Below are 21,164 nucleotides of genomic sequence, written 5' to 3'. Positions count from 1 at the left end.
AGTCTTTTCTCCGAGGTCTCTGCCGTGAGCGTTGGGTTCAGCCGTGTTATATGCTGTCCCCTCAGCCCTGTGGAGCTCTGGCGGAGCCCTAGCAGTCCGAGTTCTTCCCTCTCCCGCAGCTGCGGTAGTTCCGGGAAGCAGCGAGCTCGGTGCACTTTGCTGGGTCTGCATCCTGCGCCCGCGCGGCTCCGTCTCCTCGCACTTCTCCGTTTCCTCCTCCCCCCACTCGCGCGAATCTCCCACCTGTAGGTGATTTCAGTTAGTAGTGGGCCTCTTCGTCTTGCCTGTCTGCTGTGCAGGGAGTCCTTTGTGGAGTTTTTGTTGTTCGATTCTTTGTAAATTCCAGGGGAGCTTTACAGAGGCTCACCTCACTCCGCCATTTTTCCGGAAGTCCAAATGGCAGTTTTCTTTTGGGGACTTTCTCTCATGCTCCTCCTTATCCTTCTGCTTCTATAAACTGAAGGTGAAGCCTAAATTCAGTGAGTGCTCATTGCAGAGTTTAGGGGGAGCCCGCATGGATGCAGCTGTGTACATCACCAAAACTCCACCAGGAACTGATTCAGAGAATAAGGCTGCTTGTAGAGGGTTGAGTGGGGGGCTCCCCCCAAAAAATATGCCCACATCCTAACCCCTGGAACCTGTGAATGTGACCTTATTTGGGAAAAGATTCTTCACTGAAATAATTGTTAAGGATCTCGAGATGAGATCATACTGGGTTATCTGTGTGAGTCCTAAATCCAATGACAAGTTCCTTTGAAGACACAGAAGAGGAGAAGACACTTAGAGGGGAAGGCCACGTGAAGATGGGGGCAGAGTTGGCAGTGATGCAGCCACCAGCTAAAGAATGCTAACAGCCTTCTAACAAAAGATAGAAAGTGAAATGAATGGAATCTCTCCTAGAGCTTCTGGAGGAAATGTGGTCCTGCCGACACTTGGAACATGGATTTCTGAGCTCCAGAATGTCAGAGAAAAACTTTTTCTTGTTTGAAGGGACGAAGTTTGTGGTGATTTGTTATGGCAGCCCCAAGAAACTAATGCACTGTCCCCATCAAGAACGAGGAAACTGTCCCCCAGTACAGCTCTGTCTCCCAGTATTAGTTCTATAGCTCCTCAGATCTTGTGGGGCACTGAGGGGACACCTAAGTGCCTGTGGGTGTCACATCCCCAGTTCCATCCCCATGACCACTACTGCATCCTTCTTCCTTTGCTGGTCTGAGCCCATTGTATCGGCCGGGTGCACAAGGAGAGTCACTGACTCTGGCCACTCCTGCATTCAGATGCAGGCACCTCGTATTCAGAGGGGCCTCCCCTCACCCCTGGACACTGGTCCCTGCTGGGAGGACAGGGGACAGGCTGGACGCTTGTCCTGGAAACCCCTACTTTTAGGGTGAGAAGTTACTTATTGTCACCTCCAATGGGGAAAGATTAGGGGATGTTTTTGCTATCTTTTGTAGGATAATTATGTGATATATATATGTGTGTGTGTGTATATATATATATATGTATATATAGTCAATATGTTTAATTCATTCTTCTTGATGCTAAAATCATCTCAGAGATTTTGTCAGGGGTTTATCTGAGCAAAATACCGGCCTGGTGATTATCGGAGCCCATAATGTGAAATTTTCGAAAGAAAGAAACCCTCCGACTGGGAAGTTAAGGCAATCAGGGCTTACATTTCTATAGGTATTTTATGAATGGAGTTGATGTGGAATTCACATGGCGGATGAGCACATCCTTTTGCCCTGGCTTCATGGGCTGGCAATCTGTGCAGTCACACAGTCACTTAGAAGGGTCTATACTACGTGTAATGCTCTGCTTACATCATCTTGAAATTCTTAATGAGTTTTGAACAAGAAGCCCTGCATTCTCACTTTACATTTCTTCCTGCCTGCAATATATCTAGCTGGATATGGCCCCTACTATTGACCATGGGTCCATCGGCTGGCTCCCTTTGGAAAAGGAAAGACGTGACGCCATCAGGTGCTGCAATATGCTCTTCAGCCACCAGAGGGCGGCACCACACAGGGTAACCCGAACGGCAGTGGGCGCAGTCATGTGTCGTCAGGGGACTATAACTGTCCTCCCCAAACCCCCGGCTCACAGCCAGAATATTCTCCATCCCTGATGTGCTTCGAAGATGTAAATGTTTGACTCTACAATCCAAGGGGATTGGGGCAAAGCACAGCTCAAATGTGAATAGCATCAAATACACGTAAGTCCACACTAAATATTGGTCTTGGAAAATACTAAACAGACGGGATGGGAAGAATGTGTGTGTGTTCTGGTGACAAGAAGAAAGCAGCCGAGTCCTCATTTTCTATGAAGGAAGACCTTAGACAATGCCTAATGTGAAAAAATCAGTAATTAGCCTCAAATCATGTTCTTCAGAGCTGACTGGTTGCAACTGCTGCTGTTTAGGGCAGATGTCATCAGCGTGGCCAGATCAGAGAAGCCAAGACTTTCCTGTGATCACTGGATAGCACACACAGAAACCCTGGGTTTATCTTGGCCACGTTCAGTGTTGTCACAAATACAAGAGAGAGAACATCCAACGGGAGGGGGCCAGCAGCTGGTTTTACTCACTGTGTGAATATCAGCAATGAAATAATAGTTTCCCCGTTCCAGCTGCAGTGGGCTGCCTGAGAACTAGTTAAAATCTCTTTGGGGTTGTAAGTGATCCACATCCAAACAAAATGCCTTCTCTGAGAAAACCTTGCACAACTGATTCACACACAGCCAAGAAGCCCAAACTTCATGGGTCTTTGTCAGTATGACACGTGATGGGGATTTACGTGTTCTCTCTGTTTGTTTTTGTCATCAGGGTGATGCCATTTAAAAATCTTAACCCTATTTCAATGAGATAAACACTTTCATGTTAATCACAGCATTATTCACAATAATGAAAGATATGAAAACAACTCAAATGCCCATCAACAAATGAATGGGTAAAAAAGATGCGGTACCTATACACAACGGAATGTTATTCAGCCATAAGAAAGGAAGATATCATCCTGTGACCACGTGGGTGAACCTTGAGCACATTATACCACATGAGGTAAGTTAGAAAGACAAAGACAAGTACTGTAAGATATCACATATATGTGAAATCAGAAAAAGTTAAACCTGTAAAACATAGTAAAATGGTGGTTACCAGGGGTTATGTGGGGGAGGGGATAAGCGTGATGGTGTTTCAAAGTACAAACTTGTAGTGAGTAGTAAATAAGCCATAGAGATCTAATGCATATTATAATAAATATAGACAGTAATATTGTTCTCTGATTATGTAATGTGAGAAATATCACTACATCGACAGTCGTATTACAATACATAAGTGTATCAAAGTAGCACATTGTACCTCTTAAACCTCTACGAGGCTGCACATCAAATTCATTCAATTAAGTGATTTATAACTGTTGGTAGAGACTGTTTCAATCCAGTCTATAAATGGTCTGCCTTTCTTTTTTAGAGAAGTATTATTTATTGAACTTAATTTTTATTTTTACTTATATAGTTGGAAAACAAACACAAGTTGCAGCTTCCAGAAAGATCTCTAAGGGCTGGATTGGAGATATGGCTCAAAAAAAAAAAAAAAGCTGTTGCTATTTCCTGGATGAAGAAACTGGGAAATCAAGACCCTGCGTTGACCTTGGGCCACGGACTTCTGCAGCTGCTGTTAAGTCCTGGAATCGTCCCCCCCTCAGACAGACAGACAGAGGACACACACGATAATGCAAGTAACACAGCGAGGTTTATTTCCAGCTAGCTGGGGTCCCCGTCTCTGCCCGATGCAGCGGGTTTTAACAAAGACCCCTAGCCCTTCAAGCTAAGGGTTTTTATACCGTTTCTAAGGTACTCAGTAATTTTCCATAGTTTTAGGGAGTACAAGGTAAACTATAATTCCCACATAGCTAAGGCATTTAGTAATTTTTCATGGTCTTAGGGAGTGCAAGTTGAGCTATGCTTAGGGAGTACACGTTGGTCTATGCTTCAAAGAGTTTACAGATAGGCTACAAAAGCCTCCATAGCTTCAGAGAACAGGAGAGATAAGCTATCAGCCATCTGGTCTCTATGCCCGCATCCTGGAATTAACAATTAAGCCATTAGGTTATTTTAAGCTCAGGGCTGTTAACCCTATCTTAACCTTAAAGTAGCAGTTCTCGTGCTAACAGTCTCTTACACTGCTTGGTAACAACAGGCTGGGAAGCCACCAGCTCCGTGGCCCTGAGTGAGGAGAGAGGCACACCAGCATCTCACAGGAGCCACTTCCCTCTTCCAGACCTCACACTCATGCATCTGCTCTCAGAGATTCCAGGGACTGCTGTCTTTAGTTTCCAAGACTTTTGTGTGTCTTTCAAGGGGGTTGGAAGAGAATGAGCTAAGTCAACCTGAGGTATCTATCCTAGACATTATTGGGGCACTTCTAACAAAACATGTCCATAAACAAGGTCTTTGAACAAGGCCACCTGCCAACCTGAGCCTCCCGGCATCTTCCCCTTCTCAATCAAGGTAAATTCCATCCTTCCAGGTGCTCAGGTTGAAAAATTGGGGATTAGCCTTGATGCCGCTCTTGCTCTCGCACTAAACTCTAATCCATCAGCAACTGTGCAGTCAGTCTACAAAATATAAATAACCCAAACACTCAGGTTCAATCCACCATCACCCCTACATGGGGTTGTTGTAGGATATCCTAACTGTTCTTCCTGCTGCCTCCTTGACCCACCTTACCTTATATCAATCTCTCCACAGTAGGACCTCTGAAACCTCAGAAATGAATTCCTTAGAAACCCAAGTCTGGTCATCCCTTTTGTGCTCAAAGCCCTCCTGTCACTCACATCTCAATCACACCAAAACCAGAGTCCACACCCCCGCCCACCAGGCCCTACCTCAGTGCTGCTCAAAGTGCTGGTCGGCAATAAGACAAGGACTGTCCACTAGTAGGTTAGCCACCTCAGTGCTTTGGTTAGAAAGTTTTCCAAGGAAGAAAACTCAGCTGTAAACAGGGCTCTGTGGTTGATCTAATTTCTGGCCCAAGATCCTTAGCTCCTTGCAGATCATGCTTTGGGTAGCACTGCGCTAAACAATCTGGTCCCTGCCTACACTTCTCAGGTCATTCTAGCCATCCCATGTGTTCTGGCCACAGTGACTTCTTGACTCTGAAACATGGCAAGCAAATTCCTGCCACAGGGCCTTCGCACAGGCTATTCCCTCTCCCTGGAATAATCTTTCTCCAGAGACTTACATGAATCCTCCTTCCCTTCTTTTAAGTCTTGCTCAAAGTTCACATCATAATGAAGGATCTCCCCAACCATATTGTATAAAATAGAAAGTATGCCTGAATCCACCCACTCCCTAGCCCCTTGACCCCACTTTATTATCCCTTAGAGGACTTACTGCCACCTGAAACCCTGCTTGTTTATTTCTTGATTGCCTCTCCATCTTCACTAGAATATCAGCTCCTTGAGGCCAGTGACTGTTAGGTTCACTTTTGTGTCCCTTACAACCACTATAAGCCTGTGCAGAGTGTGTGCTCATTGTCCAAAAAAGGAATTACTCACTTGCGAATGACTGCATGCTGAGAAGTGAGCACAGTCCCTTCCATTTCACTGTGTGTAAAATGGGAATAATTCCAGCCCTGCCTACATGCAGGAATCATGTAAGGATGGGCCTCATTCCTGATACTCATTATAATGTAACAGAACATCCCAAACTTAAAATTGCTCCATTTCTGAAATGATGAGGGACCTGAAAATGAGAAACTCCAATGATGATGATAAATTATCAATTTTTGCACAAAATGCTGAAGAAACAAAATCTTGGGTGGAGTTCTCTGGAGAAGGAGCACTGGAGGTCCGTTTGGAGTTGCTGCCCTCCTGGCTTTTCATGCCTTTCTTCACTTCATCTCTGTAATGACCCTGAGAGATCTGCACTGTTCTCACAATGTGTTACAGAGAGGAAACACAGACTGACACCATGTTGTCACTTAACCAAGCCACATGATTCAGTGAGACTCTTCTTCTCTACCCTTATCTACACACACACACACACACACACACACACACACACACACACACACTACGTGTATTAGAAACATTGGTTAGTATTGTTTCTTTTCCTGAACAAATTGTGTCTCTGAGATACATTCAAGTTGGCATGTATAGTCTTATTTCTCTCATTGTCATCATTACAAGCTTTTTACTCGCCCTCAAAAAATGAAACATTTATTAAAGGCAGCATCATTGACTGTCTACAGGCCATGATCTGCATATTTTGAAAGGAAAAGATCTAGACACTCTTAAAAGCATGTTACACTTTTCTGCGGGCAATGTCTTAACAGTTAATAAGGAGACATGATCATTTCATTTTCTATAAGGACAAGCTCATTACTCTTAAAAAACTGTGTATCGCATTTTCAAATAAATGTGATTATTTTCTCTTTTGAAAGGACTGCAGTCTTATTTTAGTAGACAACTTCATTAGTTATAAAGGGCAAGAATGTCTTTTATCAAAAATAGGTCACGATATTTTTGTAAAATATTACTCATATGAAAGATAAAGCAATTATATGTTGAAAGCCAAGATGATTATGAAACAAAACCATGAACGCTACTTTATAAGCTACTTTATTTATAAAGCATGAAAATTTTCATCCCATATACACATGAATTAAATATAATCAAGGTAACCCCTGGGTAAATACACAGGTTAGGAAATAGTTTGTTGCCAACATTCAGAAGCATCTCTGTGTACACTCCTGGCCCTAACCTCCGCCCTTGATTTACAAGTGACAAGTCCCTGAATTCATAGTCATTTCCATGATTTACTTCACAGTTTTCCCAACTACACTAAATCCAAAGATTAGGATTTGAGGTTTGTCTTTTCAAACTTCCGATAATAAATATCAAACTCCAAGTACCACCTTATCTTGAATCTTTTACTCTCTATTAAGTTGTAGGTGTTAAGCCCATTGCAGCAAGCAGGGGGTCATTCTTTTATTTCTAACTTCATTTTTTTTTAATTTTTAATTGTAAAATACACATAAATAAAATTTCACTTTCTAACCATTTTTAAGTGCACAATTCATTGGCATTAAGTACATTCACAATGTTGTGTAATCATAAGCACTATTTATTTCCAATGTGTTTTATCTTTTAAGTATTTCAGGACAATCTGGTTGTGCAATAATGCGCTCAGTTGATAAGCAGTAATTTAACCACAGTCATTACTACCAGTTTACAATACATCATGTTAAAAAAACAACACGATATCGTTTTTAAATGTTTCATGACCAATTGATTACATAGAATGGCAGCCATCTTGCCCACTACAAATATAGGCACCCTCTCCATTAGAAATGAGACATCTGGTTTCAGAAGAGCATTGGTACTTCTCTGACCATATCATTAGTCTGTTAGGAATATCCTCATCTCATCTATGAGAAATTCAGCCACTGCATCCACTACAACTTCCATGGCTTTGTCCTTTGCATGTGAAATCGAACGCTTGAGAAACACAATGACTGAGTCTTCTTGCTTCAGCCCTGGTTATCACTTTGTTGCAGGAAACAGGGCTCTTGGCTTCCCACGGGAAAGAATTCAAGTGTGAGCCTCACCAAAGAACAAAAGAAGTTTTTTGTGAGGAGATTCACTCCACAGGCAGAGTAGAGGCTTCCCTTAAGGACGAGACAGCCTGACTCCCTTATGGCTGTGCTTTTTTATTAGTCAGCCTTTTAAATAAAGGGCATAAGGGAAAGGAATATTCTTATTAGTTCTTGGAAGGGGTGGGCTCTTCCAAGATTTGGGCTACACCCCTTTTTTTGTCCTTAAATGGTCCTCTGTGGAGGTGTCATGGAGCTGGTGGGAGTGTCCTTTAGCGTGGAGGACCATATAAAGTGGCTGGAGGTTACTTGGAGGTGATTCTCCTTGCCATCTTGGTCAAGGCCAGTTCTAGCTGGTCTCTTTACCTTATCTTGATTTACTGGCTTGTTGTCTTCCACTGGCGGTTGTTGGTTTCCTTAGAGGCTCTGCCCACACCCTATTTCAACTTCATACCTGGAGGGTTGGCCATGAAGCAAAGATATGACATCTGTTCTTCCCACACAGCAGAGGTGCTTCTGGACAATGAGCGCGTGCCATGGCGCCCATGAGAGGCAATGTGAACTCTCCCACATGCAGAGGCTGCAAAAAGACGTGCAAATAAGGAGACAACACTTTACCATAATCAAGTAACCAGGTTTTGAAAAGGATGGTATTTGCACAGCCTTTTAATATAAATTTTAATAGCAGTTCCTCTTCTGGTTGTTTATCTGAAAAATGTAAACACTAATTGAAACAGACATCTGCACTCCTGTATTCATTGCAGCATTAGTAATAATAGCCCACACAGGGTAGCAAACAAAGTGTCCATCAATAGATGAATGGATAAAGAAGATGTGATATGGAATATTAGCCCTAGAAAAGAATGATATCTTGCCATTTGTGACAAAGTGGGTGGACCTGGAGGGCATTATGTCAAGTGAAATAAGTCTGACAAAGAAAGACAAATACTGTATGATTTTCCTTATATGTGGAATCCAAAAACAAAGCTGAGCTAAGAAAACAAAATAGAAACAGGCTCATAAATATGGAGAACTGGTGGGTGCCAGACAGACAGGGTGGGAGGATGGTAAAAATAGGTAATGCGTCCAGTTATAAAATAAATAAGTCACTGGGATGTAACAAACAGCATAGAGAATGTAGTCAAGTATTGCAATAACTCTTGTAGAGTCACAGATCTGACTTCAGCCACCTCACACCCAAAGTAAGTGTCCCGGCCTAGCAGCCCATTTTTGTTCAACATCACTAGAAATCAGAAGGTTCCAGATGATGTTTGTGCTCACAAGGATTTTCATTCATTCACAGGCTGGTTCCCTCTACACGTGCAGATTCTAGGGAGAAAGGGCTTGTATGGGATGAAACCAGTGTCCCGTTTCAGGGTCACCGCTCACTAGTCTCCTCTCCAAGCCCTGCCCACGCTATAGGTTCCTGGGGGCCATGCTGAGGGCCAATCCTAGTCTCAGTCTGCTCCATTACACCCCCCCCCCCCACCTATCACCCCTTCTGGGCATCAGCAACCCCCGTGTGCTTGCTGAGCTCCTGACTGTGCACTGGGCAGGGGTAGGACAGAAGTGGGGGCTGGGTGTGACCCTCTAGGTCCCTAGGGGTGCCTGTGGCAGAGCTCAGAGATCTTCCTCAGAAGGGAGGGCCCCGGAGGCGCTGACAAGGCTGATCACACTATGCTCATAGAACTTGAGGCTTGACTAGGACAGCCAGGCCCCAAATGCTGGGAATTCCCCCACCCTGGCTTGTGGGCTCCGTGTCCAGCCCAGCTTCCCGCCCAGGTGCTTATAACTACAAATGACTATGTCCCACCTTCATCACCTCTCCTTGCCATATGTGGTGTTCAGTTTGGAGAAACCCCCTCCCCGAGCGGTTTTTAGCACGCCCCTCCTCTTTCCACAGCCACCAAACACACCAGTCTGCCTGTGAAATCTTCGCTGGCTTACCCTTCCCTGAGACTGAGACACTACTGCCTCAGGTCTGGCGTGTCTGTGGAGGAAAGAGTGACGTTGTTAGTCCCGGTTTAGGGTGAAGAGTAGTAGGAGGGAGGACTAGGGCGGGCAGAATTCTGCAGCGGGAAGCTGCGGGATCTCTAGGGTGGGGGTGAGGGGACCCAACTGCTGTGGGGAGAGTCGCTGGAGCTGGAGGTGGGGGCGAAGATGAGGGAGCCATTCTCCCGGACTTGCCTGTGGTCCTGGGGGGCTGGATGGCTTTTTGGAGGAAGCAGTAGGTACTTGAAGGCTCGGATGAGTGCCCTGGACACTGGGACTAAACACGTGATTTGGGGAGTCCATCGTGGGGTGATCACTCATACGAATGGGGGAGCAAAAAGAGAAAACTTGAAGAAAACGGAGGGAGCAGAGGGCGTCCCTAAAAGGATGCAGAGGCAGTGACACGTAGGCACTAATGCCCAGGGGCGCTGGGGTGGGGGTGGGGTGGAGGGCGTGGTTTAGGGCTGAGTGGGTGGCCACAGCGGAACCAGCTAACTGGGACTGTAGGAGGCGGAAGCAGGGTGGGAGGGAGATTAGATCCACTGGGGAACGTGGAATCCAGGGAGTGGGGAGGGATGAACGGGTGGGGCGGGGAAGCAGGAAGCGGAGACGGGAGGGGGCGGAAGGACGGAGCAGAGGCCGGGAGGGGACTCCAGCGAGGGAGGAAGCCCGAGCGGGTAGCAGCTGATCTTTGAGAGGGTTGGGAAACTCCAGCCTGGGGGGAACGGTGGGGAAGTCGGGCGGGCTGGGTGTGGGAAGCCGGGCGCGGGACTAGGTGGCAGGGATCGCGGTGTCCATTGTGCGGCCCGGGGTTTTCTGTGTCCAGCGCAGACCAGGGGGAGAGGGCCAAAGCCTGTTGCCCAAGGCGGGTCTGGGTCCGGCAGTTTCGGTATCGCTGGGGAGCTCGGCGGAAACGCAAAATATCCCTCCTCACTCCGCCAAGACCTGTTCTCCTGAGCCTGCAAGAGAGTCAGATCCCTAGAGAATTGGAGGGAAGTGTCCACGACGGAGGCACCGAGGGAGGCCGAGGAGCAGCCTGGCGGTGGGTGTTGGGGTGCCTGACGGAAGGCGACAGAGGGTCGGATGTCCTTGGAGCTTGCGGAGCTGAAGGAAGCGAGGAAAGGGGTGAGGGTTGGCAACACAGGACTCTAGATGCCTGGCGGTGAATGTGGGGTCAGGCTCCTCTCCAGGGGTCAGAGCTATTTGCACGGTTTTATTTCTTCTGACATGAAGGACCTGTGGGGACAGAGCCAGGGGTGCAGTTTCCAGGCTCTCGGCCTCCCATAGAAAGGTGCTGGCTCAGGTAGTAGATGGTTATCAGCTGTGACTAGTTGGCCATCGGCTGTGACCGGTTAGCCATTAGCCACTGATACAACTGCCGCAGCTAAGCTAGCAAGGGGTGGCACGGTGGTGTCGTTTTGGCGTGGTGGAGTGTGGATTACGGATCCCAGAGAGAGAGATTGCAGCCTAGCAGGTGAGGGTGGTTGGCAGAGACTAGTGGATGGCGGGTTGCGGACAGTGTGGCTCCTGCTTCCTGTGTGTCCAGCCCAGCCGCCAGCGAGACTATAGTGGTATGACTCCCCTATCTGTGGCTCCGTGGGTGTTCCTTTTTGGCCTCACCATGTCCTGCGTTCTTACGTGGGGAGCGGGAGCAGGGACCCCGCCTGCCACCCTATCCTGACAGGACCTCTGTAGCATAGTGTGCTCTTGAAAGTGTCCCAACGTTCGTGCCCATTATTGCCTCGTTTTCTGCAAAGCGCTGGTTTGATGTTCAACCAGTTAGGATTCAAGAATTGCGCATTGGAAGCAACGTGCCCAGATCAGGTTTGTTTCCAAGGCTTTTCACCACCAGGAACGTGTAGCTCAGGATTCTTCCAGCCACCAGAGAAGGTGCTGACCGTACGCTAAGAAGGCGTGGATCTGTTCCTCTGGGCCCAAAAAGATGGCATCAGGAAGGCTTTGCTTTGGAAGTTTTCTCTGCACCCCATTTATTCCCCCGTTTTGGCCTCTAGACTGTCATTTGTACTCGGGGTGTTTCCGTATCCCTTCCTCGTGTCAAAAATTGTCCTCTCAAACTGCCCAGAGTGTGGACTCCGACTCCCTGGAGAATGTCCTATGGGCAGGTGGTCCTCAACGCCACTCAGGACCCAACTCTCCAAATGTAGCCTTTGGACCTGCCCTCCTCAGCTCTCTAAACCCATGCCCTTGAGATGTCCTCCCCACCCCCATGCCTGGGCCCTGCCCCACCTTAGCCTGAGCCCCTTTAACTCAGGCCTCACCACAGAAACAGGCCAGAGACTGCATTGTGTTTACCAATACTTTTATTGGGTTTCAAATTCATCTCCGCTTTTATTTTTTCACAATTTTATTTGGTGAGATTTTCCGGTACTTGTTGCTTTCCATCTAGTTGTGGAGGGCACAGCTCCCCGGCTCGTGTGGAATCTAACCGGCCACGCCGGTGTCACCAGCATTGCACTCTAACCGATCGAGCCACCCAGGCCACCCCTTCAAGTTCGGCTTCTTAGTCGGGCAATCAGATGCGGTAAAATGATGAAAGCACATGACTGATAAAGCTTCTTCAAGAAATATTTTTAATTACAGATATTTTCAACTCGTGATGATAAATCATTGAATCGTTTTGCTTGTGATTCATCCAGGAAAGCAAAAGGTTGTTCACTCAGAAATTGTGATCGTTTGCCATGTACCTTTATAGTTTTCTTTTGTCAAACCATAGTTTCACACTTGGGTACATCAGGATTCTTCTTCTTAAAGAAAGAAGTCATCTTTTTCACAAGTTTAACAAAGTGGTTTTCAATAACACTGGCAATCTTTTCGATTGCAAGGTGAAGTATGCCATTAATTGTAAGTAAACATGACCATTTTATGAATGTCGGTAGGTTTAGATACATGTCTAATTTCTCCAGTAAAGGTAATATCAACTTATCTTCGAGAAATGTGTCCTTGATATGGAATAGAATTTGGGTGAGCATCCATTTACTAAGTGAAATGATCATCTCCTTGGAAAACATAATGAATAGGTATTTAGTCTCAGATACGACTTCAGACCTGGTGAGGCTTGTTCTGTGCCTGGGCCTTAACTTGTGAAGATCACTCAACAGTAACACAGAGAGTCCAACACCACTGTAAAAACAAAATTTAAAAACGTTGAAAGGATTCACAGTTCCACTTAAAGGAGAGCCACCTGTGCCCCCTGCGAGGACTCAGCGGGAGATTTGCCAGATTTAGGTAAGGTTGCTGACAGATAAATGCAAGTGGAGAGTCTAAGCCTTCAATCTAGTAGTGGGGATGTGAAAAGGCTTACCGGTTCGAAGCTCTTGCCTTTAACTGCTCCTTAACTGATCTTTGTCAGTGTGCTTTTTGTATCCATCAGTTGGAACTGAAGTCACTGTTTCAACCTTTGTGATTAAAACAGCCTTAACATTGAATGGGATGCTACCAGCCTTAACATTGAATGGGATGCTGCTACCAGGCTTAACATTGAATGTGATGCTACCACGCTTAACATTGAATGTGATGCTACCAGGCTTAACATTGAATGTGATGCAAGCAGGCTTAACATTGAATGTGATGCTACCAGACTTAACATTGAATGGGATGCTGCTACCAGCCTTAACATTGAATGTGATGCTGCTACCAGGCTTAACATTGAATGTGATGCTACCAGGCTTAACATTGAATGTGATGCTACCAGGCTTAACATTGAATGGGATGCTGCTACCAGGCTTAACATTGAATGTGATGCTACCAGGCTTAACATTGAATGTGATGCTACCAGGCTTAACATTGAATGGGATGCTGCTACCAGGCTTAACATTGAATGGGATGCTAGCAGCCTTAACATTGAATGGGATGCTACCAGCCTTAACATTGAATGGGATGCTGCTACCAGGTTTAACATTGAATGTGATGCTACCAGCCTTAACATTGAATGGGATGCTGCTACCAGGTTTAACATTGAATGTGATGCTACCAGGCTTAACATTGAATGTGATGCTACCAGCCTTAACATTGAATGGGATGCTGCTACCAGGCTTAACATTGAATGTGATGCTACCAGACTTAACATTGAATGGGATGCTGCTACCAGGCTTAACATTGAATGTGATGCTACCAGCCTTAACATTGAATGGGATGCTACCAGGCTTAACATTGAATGTGATGCTACCAGACTTAACATTGAATGGGATGCTGCTACCAGGCTTAACATTGAATGTGATGCTACCAGCCTTAACATTGAATGGGATACTGCTACCAGGCTTAACATTGAATGTGATGCTACCAGGCTTAACATTGAATGTGATGCTACCAGGCTTAACATTGAATGTGATGCTACCAGCCTTAACATTGAATGGGATGCTGCTACCAGCCTTAACATTGAATGTGATGCTACCAGGCTTAACATTGAATGTGATGCTAGCAGCCTTAACATTGAATGGGATGCTACCAGCCTTAACAGTGAAATGTTGTTGCTCTTAACTTCCTCTTTTTATTCTTAAGTGCGCTTTTTATAACCTAAAGCTCCTAGTCAAGTAGTTGTTTCAATCTAGTTGGAATGCAAACAACCTTCACTGTTGAAAGTTGTTGCCCATATTTATGTGGTTTTATTTCTGGGTTCTCAATTCTATTCCATTGGTCTATGTGTCTGTTTTTCTGATATGTGGTATATAAACGAAAAACAACAAAAGAACAAGAGAAACAAATGAGAACCAGAAACTCATAGACACAGATAATAGTTTAGTGGTGGCCAGAGGGTAAGGGGGGTGGGGGGTGGGGGTGGGAGATGAGGGTAAGGGGGATCGAATATATGGTGATGGAGGGAGAACTGAGTCTGGGTGACGAACACACAATGGGATTTATAGATGATGTAATACAGAATTGGACACCTGAAATCTATGTAATTTTACTAACAATTGTCACCCCAATAAATATAATAAAATAAAATTTTAATAAAAAGAAAGAAAAGAAAATAAAGCATCAATAGAGGACAACAACAAAAAAATTGTCCTCTCAAACTGCCCAGAGTGTGGACTCCGACTCCCTGGAGAATGTCCTATGGGCAGGTGGTCCTCAACGCCACTCAGGACCCAACTCTCCAAATGTAGCCTTTGGACCTGCCCTCCTCAGCTCTCTAAACCCATGCCCTTGAGATGTCCTCCCCACCCCCATGCCTGGGCCCTGCCCCACCTTCGCCTGAGCCCCTTTAACTCAGGCCTCACCACAGAAACAGGCCAGAGACTGCATTGTGTTTACCAATACTTTCATTGGGTTTCAAATTCATCTCCGTTTTTATTTTGTCACAATTTTATTTGGTGTGGTTTTCCAGGACTTGTTGCTCTCCATCTAGTTGTGGAGGGCACAGCTCCCCGGCTCGTGTGGAATCTAACCGGCCACGCCGGTGTCACCAGCATTGCACTCTAACCGATCGAGCCACCCAGGCCACCCCTTCAAATTCGGCTTCTTAGTCGGGCAATCAGATGCGGTAAAATGATGAAAGCACATGACTGATACAGCTTCTTGAAGAAATATTTTTAATTACAGATATTTTCAATTTGTGATGATAAATCATTGAATCGTTTTGCTTGTGATTCATCCAGGAAAGCAAAAGGTTGTTCATTCAGAAATTGTGATCGTTTTCCATGTACCTTTACAGTTTTCTTTTGTCAAACCATAGTTTCACACTTGGGTACATCAGGATTCTTCTTCTTAAAGAAAGAAGTCATCTTTCTCACAAGTTTAACAAACTGGTTTTCAGTAACACTGGCAATCTTTTCGATTGCAAGGTGAGGTTTACTATTAATTGTAAGTGAACATGACCATTTTATGAATGTCGGTGGGTTTGGATACATTTCTAATTTCTTTAGTAAAGGTAACATCAATTTATCTTTGAGAAATGTCTCCTTGATGTGGAATAGAATTTGGGTGAGCATCCATTTACCAAGTGAAATGATCGTCTCCTTGGAAAACATAATGAATAGGTATTTAGTCTCAGATAGGATTTTAGACCTGGTGAGGCTGCTTCTGTGCCTGGGCACTTTTAAAGATCACTGAACAGTGATACAGAGAGGCCACCACCGGTGTAAAAACAAATTTTAAAATCGTTTTAAAGTATTTACAGTTCCACTTAAAGGAGAGCCACCTGTGCCTCCTGCGATGACTCCGGGGGAGATGTGCCAGATTTAGGTAAGGTTTAGGTAAGATTCAGGTAAGATTTAGCGGAGGTGGCTGACAGATAAATCCAAGTGGAGAGTCTTAGCCCCCAGCTAGTAGTGGGGATGTGTAAAGGTTTACCGGTTCGAAGCTCTTGCCTTTAACTGCTCCTTTCTGTTCTTTTTCAGTGTGCTTTATATAGCCATCTGTTCTAACTGACGTCATTGTTTCAGTGCAGACACCCAGTGAAATGTAGAACTCCCTTCTGTTTTCGTTTAAGGGGCTTTCCATAATCCATCAGTGCTAACTGACGTCATTGTGTCAGTGCAGACACCCAGTGAAATGTAGAACTCCCATCCGTTTTCGTTTAAGGGGCTTTCCATAATCCATCAGTCCTAACTGACGTCATTGTGTCAGTGCAGACACCCTAACAGTTATGAAAACACCCAGTTAAACGTAGCACTGCTCCTTTCTTTTTTTTCAGTGTGCTTTTGATGTCCATCAGTTCTAACTGACATCATTGTGTCAACGAAAACCCCCTAACAGTTAAATGTAGAACTGCTCATCCCTTTTTTTTAAGTGTGCTTTTTACATTGCTGAGGGCCAATCCTAGTCTCAGTCTGCTCCTTACCCCCCCCACCACCTATCACCCCGCAGTCTGCTCCTTACCCCCCGCCCCACCTATCACCCCGTCTGGGCATCAGCACCCCCCATGTGCTTGCTGAGCTCCTGACTGTGCACTGGGCAGGGGTAGGACAGAAGTGGGGGCTGGGTGTGACCCTCTAGGTCCCTAGGGGTGCCTGTGGCAGAGCTCAGAGATCTTCCTCAGAAGGGAGGGCCCCGGAGACGCTGACAAGGCTGATCACACTATGCTCATAGAACTTGAGGCTTGACTAGGACAGCCAGGCCCCAAATGCTGGGAATTCCCCCACCCTGGCTTGTGGGCTCCGTGTCCAGCCCAGCTTCCCGCCCAGGTGCTTATAACTACAAATGACTATGTCCCACCTTCATCACCTCTCCTTGCCATATGTGGTGTTCAGTTTGGAGAAACCCCCTCCCCGAGCGGTTTTTAGCACGCCCCTCCTCTTTCCACAGCCACCAAACACACCAGTCTGCCTGTGAAATCTTCGCTGGCTTACCCTTCCCTGAGACTGAGACACTACTGCCTCAGGTCTGGCGTGTCTGTGGAGGAAAGAGTGACGTTGTTAGTCCCGGTTTAGGGTGAAGAGTAGTAGGAGGGAGGACTAGGGCGGGCAGAATTCTGCAGCGGGAAGCTGCGGGATCTCTAGGGTGGGGGTGAGGGGACCCAACTGCTGTGGGGAGAGTCGCTGGAGCTGGAGGTGGGGGCGAAGATGAGGGAGCCATTCTCCCGGACTTGCCTGTGGTCCTGGGGGGCTGGATGGCTTTTTGGAGGAAGCAGTAGGTACTTGAAGGCTCGGATGAGTGCCCTGGACACTGGGACTAAACACGTGATTTGGGGAGTCCATCGTGGGGTGATCACTCATACGAATGGGGGAGCAAAAAGAGAAAACTTGAAGAAAACGGAGGGAGCAGAGGGCGTCCCTAAAAGGATGCAGAGGCAGTGACACGTAGGCACTAATGCCCAGGGGCGCTGGGGTGGGGGTGGGGTGGAGGGCGTGGTTTAGGGCTGAGTGGGTGGCCACAGCGGAACCAGCTAACTGGGACTGTAGGAGGCGGAAGCAGGGTGGGAGGGAGATTAGATCCACTGGGGAACGTGGAATCCAGGGAGTGGGGAGGGATGAACGGGTGGGCGGGGAAGCAGGAAGCGGAGACGGGAGGGGGCGGAAGGACGGAGCAGAGGCCGGGAGGGGACTCCAGCGAGGGAGGAAGCCCGAGCGGGTAGCAGCTGATCTTTGAGAGGGTTGGGAAACTCCAGCCTGGGGGGAACGGTGGGGAAGTCGGGCGGGCTGGGTGTGGGAAGCCGGGCGCGGGACTAGGTGGCAGGGATCGCGGTGTCCATTGTGCGGCCCGGGGTTTTCTGTGTCCAGCGCAGACCAGGGGGAGAGGGCCAAAGCCTGTTGCCCAAGGCGGGTCTGGGTCCGGCAGTTTCGGTATCGCTGGGGAGCTCGGCGGAAACGCAAAATATCCCTCCTCACTCCGCCAAGACCTGTTCTCCTGAGCCTGCAAGAGAGTCAGATCCCTAGAGAATTGGAGGGAAGTGTCCACGACGGAGGCACCGAGGGAGGCCGAGGAGCAGCCTGGCGGTGGGTGTTGGGGTGCCTGACGGAAGGCGACAGAGGGTCGGATGTCCTTGGAGCTTGCGGAGCTGAAGGAAGCGAGGAAAGGGGTGAGGGTTGGCAACACAGGACTCTAGATGCCTGGCGGTGAATGTGGGGTCAGGCTCCTCTCCAGGGGTCAGAGCTATTTGCACGGTTTTATTTCTTCTTACATGAAGGACCTGTGGGGACAGAGCCAGGGGTGCAGTTTCCAGGCTCTCGGCCTCCCATAGAAAGGTGCTGGCTCAGGTAGTAGATGGTTATCAGCTGTGACTAGTTGGCCATCGGCTGTGACCGGTTAGCCATTAGCCACTGATACAACTGCCGCAGCTAAGCTAGCAAGGGGTGGCACGGTGGTGTCGTTTTGGCGTGGTGGAGTGTGGATTACGGATCCCAGAGAGAGAGATTGCAGCCTAGCAGGTGAGGGTGGTTGGCAGAGACTAGTGGATGGCGGGTTGCGGACAGTGTGGCTCCTGCTTCCTGTGTGTCCAGCCCAGCCGCCAGCGAGACTATAGTGGTATGACTCCCCTATCTGTGGCTCCGTGGGTGTTCCTTTTTGGCCTCACCATGTCCTGCGTTCTTACGTGGGGAGCGGGAGCAGGGACCCCGCCTGCCACCCTATCCTGACAGGACCTCTGTAGCATAGTGTGCTCTTGAAAGTGTCCCAACGTTCGTGCCCATTATTGCCTCCTTTTCTGCAAAGCGCTGGTTTGATGTTCAACCAGTTAGGATTCAAGAATTGCGCATTGGAAGCAACGTGCCCAGATCAGGTTCGTTTCCAAGGCTTTTCACCACCAGGAACGTGTAGCTCAGGATTCTTCCAGCCACCAGAGAAGGTGCTGACCGTACACTAAGAAGGCGTGGATCTGTTCCTCTGGGCCCAAAAAGATGGCATCAGGAAGGCTTTGCTTTGGAAGTTTTCTCTGCACCCCATTTATTCCCCCGTTTTGGCCTCTAGACTGTCATTTGTACTCGGGGTGTTTCCGTATCCCTTCCTCGTGTCAAAAATTGTCCTCTCAAACTGCCCAGAGTGTGGACTCCGACTCCCTGGAGAATGTCCTATGGGCAGGTGGTCCTCAACGCCACTCAGGACCCAACTCTCCAAATGTAGCCTTTGGACCTGCCCTCCTCAGCTCTCTAAACCCATGCCCTTGAGATGTCCTCCCCACCCCCATGCCTGGGCCCTGCCCCACCTTAGCCTGAGCCCCTTTAACTCAGGCCTCACCACAGAAACAGGCCAGAGACTGCATTGTGTTTACCAATACTTTTATTGGGTTTCAAATTCATCTCCGCTTTTATTTTTTCACAATTTTATTTGGTGAGATTTTCAGGACTTGTTGCTTTCCATCTAGTTGTGGAGGGCACAGCTCCCGGCTCGTGTGGAATCTAACCGGCCACGCCGGTGTCACCAGCATTGCACTCTAACCGATCGAGCCACCCAGGCCACCCCTTCAAGTTCGGCTTCTTAGTCGGGCAATCAGATGCGGTAAAATGATGAAAGCACATGACTGATAAAGCTTCTTCAAGAAATATTTTTAATTACAGATATTTTCAACTCGTGATGATAAATCATTGAATCGTTTTGCTTGTGATTCATCCAGGAAAGCAAAAGGTTGTTCACTCAGAAATTGTGATCGTTTGCCATGTACCTTTATAGTTTTCTTTTGTCAAACCATAGTTTCACACTTGGGTACATCAGGATTCTTCTTCTTAAAGAAAGAAGTCATCTTTTTCACAAGTTTAACAAAGTGGTTTTCAATAACACTGGCAATCTTTTCGATTGCAAGGTGAAGTATGCCATTAATTGTAAGTAAACATGACCATTTTATGAATGTCGGTAGGTTTAGATACATGTCTAATTTCTCCAGTAAAGGTAATATCAACTTATCTTCGAGAAATGTGTCCTTGATATGGAATAGAATTTGGGTGAGCATCCATTTACTAAGTGAAATGATCATCTCCTTGGAAAACATAATGAATAGGTATTTAGTCTCAGATACGACTTCAGACCTGGTGAGGCTTGTTCTGTGCCTGGGCCTTAACTTGTGAAGATCACTCAACAGTAACACAGAGAGTCCAACACCACTGTAAAAACAAAATTTAAAAACGTTGAAAGGATTCACAGTTCCACTTAAAGGAGAGCCACCTGTGCCCCCTGCTAGGACTCAGCGGGAGATTTGCCAGATTTAGGTAAGGTTGCTGACAGATAAATGCAAGTGGAGAGTCTAAGCCTTCAATCTAGTAGTGGGGATGTGAAAAGGCTTACCGGTTCGAAGCTCTTGCCTTTAACTGCTCCTTAACTGATCTTTGTCAGTGTGCTTTTTGTATCCATCAGTTGGAACTGATGTCACTGTTTCAACCTTTGTGATTAAAACAGCCTTAACATTGAATGGGATGCTACCAGCCTTAACATTGAATGGGATGCTGCTACCAGGCTTAACATTGAATGTGATGCTACCACGCTTAACATTGAATGTGATGCTACCACGCTTAACATTGAATGTGATGCTACCACGCTTAACATTGAATGTGATGCAAGCAGGCTTAACATTGAATGTGATGCTACCAGACTTAATATTGAATGGGATGCTGCTACCAGCCTTAACATTGAATGTGATGCTACCAGGCTTAACATTGAATGTGATGCTAGCAGCCTTAACATTGAATGGGATGCTACCAGCCTTAACATTGAATGGGATGCTGCTACCAGGCTTAACATTGAATGTGATGCTACCAGGCTTAACATTGAATGTGATGCTACCAGCCTTAACATTGAATGGGATGCTGCTACCAGGCTTAACATTGAATGTGATGCTAGCAGCCTTAACATTGAATGGGATGCTACCAGCCTTAACATTGAATGGGATGCTGCTACCAGGCTTAACATTGAATGTGATGCTACCAGACTTAACATTGAATGGGATGCTGCTACCAGCCTTAACATTGAATATGATGCTACCAGGCTTAACATTGAATGTGATGCTAGCAGCCTTAACATTGAATGGGATGCTACCAGCCTTAACATTGAATGGGATGCTGCTACCAGGCTTAACATTGAATGTGATGCTACCAGGCTTAACATTGAATGTGATGCTACCAGACTTAACATTGAATGGGATGCTGCTACCAGGCTTAACATTGAATGTGATGCTACCAGGCTTAACATTGAA

At 46.7% G+C, this 21,164-nt stretch overlaps 3 long non-coding RNA genes across 33 annotated transcripts in view; 2 read left to right on the top strand and 1 right to left on the bottom strand.

The window, feature by feature from the left end:
- LOC109439545 (uncharacterized) overlaps positions 1–6,447 on the top strand; it is a 102,417-nt gene extending 95,970 nt beyond the window's left edge. For 24 of the 31 annotated variants that reach the window (XR_012490064.1, XR_012490052.1, XR_012490066.1 and 21 more), the window contains 2 exons: positions 1,907–3,058; positions 3,515–6,447. This is a non-coding gene — a long non-coding RNA (uncharacterized LOC109439545). The remainder of the gene's footprint in view (positions 1–1,906; positions 3,059–3,514) is intronic. The other 7 variants (XR_012490072.1, XR_012490070.1, XR_012490060.1 and 4 more) reach the window with 3 other exon arrangements.
- Positions 6,448–6,573: 126 nt separating this feature from the next.
- Positions 6,574–9,918, bottom strand: LOC141567445 (uncharacterized). Its single transcript, XR_012490073.1, has 3 exons — positions 9,785–9,918; positions 9,411–9,587; positions 6,574–8,177 (listed from the first exon to the last, which is right to left on the bottom strand). It is a non-coding gene; the product is annotated as an uncharacterized LOC141567445 (long non-coding RNA).
- Positions 9,919–10,412: 494 nt separating this feature from the next.
- On the top strand, positions 10,413–15,175 carry LOC141567446 (uncharacterized). The gene is made up of 2 exons (XR_012490074.1): positions 10,413–12,835; positions 14,934–15,175. It is a non-coding gene; the product is annotated as an uncharacterized LOC141567446 (long non-coding RNA).
- Positions 15,176–21,164: the final 5,989 nt, after the last annotated feature.

This window comes from Rhinolophus sinicus, linkage group LG11 (genome assembly GCF_036562045.2).
Source record: "Rhinolophus sinicus isolate RSC01 linkage group LG11, ASM3656204v1, whole genome shotgun sequence".
Lineage (NCBI taxonomy): Eukaryota > Metazoa > Chordata > Mammalia > Chiroptera > Rhinolophidae > Rhinolophus > Rhinolophus sinicus.
This window is presented reverse-complemented; position numbering and strand designations above follow the sequence as displayed.